General features: G+C 38.2%; 1 long non-coding RNA gene across 1 annotated transcript; it reads left to right on the top strand.

Moving 5' to 3' along the window:
• The first annotated feature begins 795 nt into the window (after positions 1 to 795).
• Positions 796 to 4387, top strand: LOC139977822 (uncharacterized). The gene is made up of 2 exons (XR_011796704.1): positions 796 to 2229; positions 2334 to 4387. It is a non-coding gene; the product is annotated as an uncharacterized lncRNA (long non-coding RNA).
• The last annotated feature ends 1219 nt before the right edge of the window (positions 4388 to 5606 follow it).

Here is a 5606-nt window from a genome sequence, read left to right on the forward strand (position 1 = left end):
TTCTACACTTTTGAAGGAAACCACATACTTTTGAAGGTGATCTCGGTGGAATTTATTGGATTTTCGAATTTGAAATAACGTCTAAATGTTAATGGTCATATTTGGTGGTGGTGTTAGTGGACCTGTACCACGTTCTTTGAGAGGACTGGACTGATCTCTTCTCTTGTAATATTTCGGTCTCTCAAGTCTCAAAGTACTCGAATGATTCCAATTTTATAGAAATATTAAGATTTTTATAATTTATGCCCGTCTCTCAAGTTTAAAGGCATTGAAGACTCGCCCCAAACCACGTACGGCCATCTGAAAAAGTTAACTTTCTGTTGCTTGCAAGTGACGTTTTGTTCGTGTCGCTACAAAATGCAGTCAGTAATGAAACGTGATACCTGGTTATCTTTAGCTGGACCGGGGATGTCCATCGCTGTATTGTTTGTATACTGTGCTGTGGGTATTGACCGCAGCTGTATGTACTGACTGTACACTATTGTCTAAATACCGATGGTAGCAAGCTGTGTGTGTGTATTTTCTGGGTTCGATGGTGGTATCTAACACTTCTGTTACACCTCATTCCAAACTAGGTCAGATTACCGGCATTAGACGTTTCTTTTTGCGCGAGTCTTCACACCCTTTAAGTGCCCCCATTTGCCCTTTTGTCCTCCGTTGCGGTACACTCTTGATATGTCATATACAGTAGTTTACTTTTTGTAACTGTCTGATCACTTTCAGTGGCTGCTGTGATTGTCTTGCTGATACTGGCTGCTAGCTTCCAACAAGTTAAATGCAGAACGCTACATTAGGAGGGTGACGGTGTCACAGTATGTTAGCACCAATCAAAATAGATCTTAAAGAAGGTTTGGGGTTTCAGCCAATCGCTGCCAAGCACCCCAAATCAAGATGTCTGCGCCCATAGATGTAAACAAAGTGCAAAGCGTATACGAGAAAAATGGCGACTTCCAGCCCGACTTCAAGCGTGTATAGTCAAGTTGAAGGAGCATAGAAATAGAGAAATGGCGAGCGGTCGATTCGGGCGCTTTGGAAGTGATGGAGAAGTCCGAATTTCGATATAGCCTACCTATAACTAGTAGTAGGCATAGTATTAACTACTGTATTTCTACTAGTACTACTACTAGCATACTAGGCGTAACTGTATTTTAGGAATGTAACTGTGTTAGCCTTACTTAGGCCTGCAAACTGTACTGCCAGTGTCATGCACGGCAATTCACTCTGGTATTTTAATAATTATTAGTACCCTAGGGCCTAGGATCAATACTTAGCTTTGTACTGGTAGATCCAAGGGGAGGGGTGTCGTGCTTACCCAAAGGCGATTCACAATATGTCTAATGCCCCATTGTTTGTCCTTTGTACACTGTATAACAATGTGCAGCGTATTGTCTGCAATTTTGGAAAATATAATATTATTACCAAGTACTCACTCCACATGTTCTTGAGCACTAGGCTATACTGTACGTATTTCATGGACTTTTGTGGATGAAATTGGAAGCCCTCAGTTTGTAATGACTTTGTAAACTGCAGTGATTGAGATCCTTGTTTGGACAAGGTGTTGAGCTATTTTTATAAAATTGTGGCAGGTGATCAGCATGAGATCTAAGAGAACTTCATATGTCATTCAAAAGCATGACTATCCAGTCTGGCCTTAATTTCAAAAGATGGTTTACTGACAACACACCCTGACAGTAGATGTCAATGATCGTTAACATGCTGATAAAAAAGGATAGTACTATAGCAGTATAGAAGCACAACCAAAAACATTGGAAAGGAAAGTAAAGCTGCACTCAAAGACACACAAAATATTTTGCATGGTTCCATGACTGGTCTATGGAAGTTGCCATCATGATATTGTATGAATGGAGACTGGAGCAAAATGTTGTTATTCCATATTTAATGGAGTAGCACCTGGTTAATGGAGATCAAGCACAGTGTATGTAAAATACTGGTGTAAGTCTGAGCAACTGGATATTCGGAAGACTCCCCCATATTGGAATGTAACTTTTAGCTCGAACAAGCTATGCCACTTGAACTATTGTGACTCAGAATCTTCACTCTGTCAATCTATCTAGCTGTTATCCATCTGTTATTCATCTTTCTACAGTACCTTTTTGAAGTAACTACTGAATGGGTGGTGTGAAAACCCCTCATAGCACTGGGACTGTATGACAGCCTTTGGCTTAGCCATCCTTTACCAACTTTAAACCCTGCAGTCCTGTGTTTGAGGCAAGTGGGATTGCTTGACAAAAGATTGAACTATTAAGTCTAGGATGTCATCATTTACAGTTTGTATTTAGGAATTCTATAAAAATTATGTCTATTTCTTTCAGGTTGACACACGATGTGGTCGAGTACTTATTTATGAATCAAGTAGAGCCTTGTTTACAGGAAATCTGCAGCATATCATACAACATGCCAGTTTCAGGGTTTGCAAATCACTCAATCTTTTGGTCATAGGCGTAGGAGCCTAATTTGATTTGGGGGGGGGGGCTGTAACGACTTGCCCCAAAAATATAACCAAAATTTTTTGCGTGCCCCGCGCGCATACAACATCTTACTGTGCTATCATATAGACATTCATCGGTTATTACATCACATGCCACTAACCGATGAATGCCTATACGACATGCACATTAAGATGTTCATAATAATATCAGCTTAACCATTGAAAAACACATTGCAAATTATTCTTCTTTCAGTAAGTGCCCGAAAAATTCTCTGCATACTGCCCGAATTTTCACCAAAAAAAAAGGAAAACACATTGCAAATTATTCTTCTTTCAGTAGGTGCCTGAAAAATTCTCAGCATACTGCCCGAATTTTTACCAAAAAAAAAGAAACACACATTGCAAATTATTCTTCTTTCAGTAAGTGCCCGAAAAATTCTCAGCATATTGCCCGAATTTTCACAAAAATTTTGGTTGGGGGGGCTTCAGCCCCCCAGCCCCCCGCCTCCTAGGCCTATGCTTTTGGTATATATGACCAGTTTACAGCACTTGGTAACTTATCAGTAGTATTAAAAAAGCTATATAAATTTAGGGTTAAAATTTCACAACTTGAGTGTGGTATTACATTTATCTATGGTTGTTTAAGTGCTCTGGAAACTCTTTTTGTGATGGATTTTTGTGAAAGTTGGATGCAATTTCCTCTGCAATGTCACAATTGCAACCACAAGCATTCCTCTGGCAACTAGAAATGTTCATCTACACAAAATAATATACTCTACACAAAATACCAGACATCACACTCATATTTTCATGCATATTGTGTTGAAACTTTTTATCTTTTCATTCTATTTATGTCAAGAGACATGCTGAAGGGCATAAGAAGCCTCATAGAGAAAGGTTCATGAGTGCAGTAGTAGCAGAAAGACATGACAGTAATCACATGGAGACTGATTTGGTTGGACATTCCAACTGAAAATTATATGTTCTACTAGTTTTATCAATTTTTATGTCTTTCACCAGCCATGATTGCTAATAATGAAGGCATACTGTGCATACCTGAGAAGGCAATGGGTTGGGAGGAGGCATATTTCTTGGTTTTGCAGGTTTATGTGTATGTAGTTGTTTAATATCATATTGTGATAAGTTAAATACTGTCCTTGGATACAGTTAGTATTTTACATTTGCAGACATTCTTAGATGTTTACTCATTTAGGTACTGTAAAACTTCATAGGATCAAGCAAATGATCCAAATAACTATGATTGATCACAATTCAAGTCAATTGAGAAAGCATTGTATGCAAGCAGAATAACAATTAGAATGGTTGTTCAGTGATGATAAAAAAAGGGGGTGTGGCAGAAAAGGTTTGTAGGTATATTTGCTCAAGTTACTATCATAATTATCATATTTCTGCCACCTAATCATACAGTTAATCAAGAAGAATTTTATACTAGTGACTAATAATTAGTAAGCAATGTTAAAATAAATAACAATTCTTAACATTAAAACGCTATAGAAATATGCCCTTTGCAAATCACAGGTGATATATGTTCTGTACATTTATTGACAGATCTATTTAGTCTAAAAAGGTTCTTTTCACTGTGAAAAGGTATTTGTTGTGGCATGAAATAGTTATCCCTCAGCAGGGTTCATATTATGTTATTTTCTGAAAATTGCAGTAAATGAGCCCACCCATTGTATGTTAAGCATTCTGTGGTTTCAGTCAGTCTTTTCAGTCAATTAACATTTCTTTGCTGTCAAGGTAGTATGCAATTACCTCTTTGTTTAATTAACAAGAAATATCATGTTGCATTGTGCCTGGATCAAACACAACAGTTAACTTAAATTTATGTGCATTTTGTGTACGGCATTTTGTAGTTTTGGTTCCTTGCTGAAAGCAAAGGAACCTTTGTAATCAGGTGGGTGTGGGTGTGTGTATATGTGTATGTGTGTGACACTTAAGTTTTTATGCACGATAACTCAACAAGGGCTATGATTGATCAATGCTATATTTGGTGGGTGGTCCATAATTTGTTGATAAAAATATTGATTTTGGTGCTCATATCATGAATATTAATGAGGTCACAGGGTTAAACCTACAGTAGACAACCATAAGTCACAGTCCCATCAAAAGTGAGTGTGTTATTGATAGGTAGCTTACACATGGCGATATGTGTTACAATGGATAACGTGTGTATTTATGAGGAGGTGTGGCTTTGTAAGGCAATTATTGATCTTGCTTCATCATTACATACTTGGAGTGTTCCCTGTTAATCAATGAGCAGCAGCAGGAACCATGAAATGTTTTCATTCTGGTTGACAGTACCTTGCTATGCCAAATGTATCTTGGAAATACCATAGCTGGTTGTGTTTCATATGTAAATTAGTATGTGTGCTTTGTGCTTGCTTATTTCTACTTACGATCTAGTTGCTGGAAAAAGCAGCGATTTGTTTTGTTATTCAAGTGATATCAAAGCATATTTGTGGTGAATAAAGGCAATACTTTAATCTGGTGACATTGCCACTTGGTGATTTCAATAAACTCAAGTCTCAATTGATAATGGTATTTGGTTGAATAAAATGGATAAAAATCCACATTCTTGACATTTTTATTATTACGGAAGGGACTGAAATGTTGTCAAGGTGCTCTCTAGCATAAAATAATTTAAAATTATTAGATGAACCCAATTGCCTGTGATGCTACATCATTTGATGTTGTGACAACTATCTCACATGCAACCAGCCTTCACACTAACTCCGTCAGCATGTCTACAGCACATACTGAGCAGAACATTTTGGGTGTGTCTCCCCCGGGGATACTGAGCAGAACATTTTGGGTGTGTCTCCCCTGCCCCCCCCCCACCTATCTGCCATACCCTCACACTGGATGTGAATGACTTTGCAAGTGTGAGGGTCCATGTTTAATGTTACCACAAAAAACATGACTATCTCTCTAGGGAGGCTGATTTTTTATAACATTTCCACTTTGCCCCCTCCCCCATACCCAAGTGTTTTCGTAGGGAAAACTCGGAAAGTTGCACCTACAACAGCACTCTTATAATGCTAACAACAGCCCGAATAATTTAAGTTTGGAAAAGGCAATGGTCAGGCAAAACTCTTCCTCGCACCAACATCATGCAGTATACTACAGGGGAGTG

The sequence above is a fragment of the Apostichopus japonicus genome, chromosome 12, assembly GCF_037975245.1.
Source record: "Apostichopus japonicus isolate 1M-3 chromosome 12, ASM3797524v1, whole genome shotgun sequence".
NCBI classification, from domain to species: Eukaryota; Metazoa; Echinodermata; class Holothuroidea; order Aspidochirotida; family Stichopodidae; genus Apostichopus; species Apostichopus japonicus.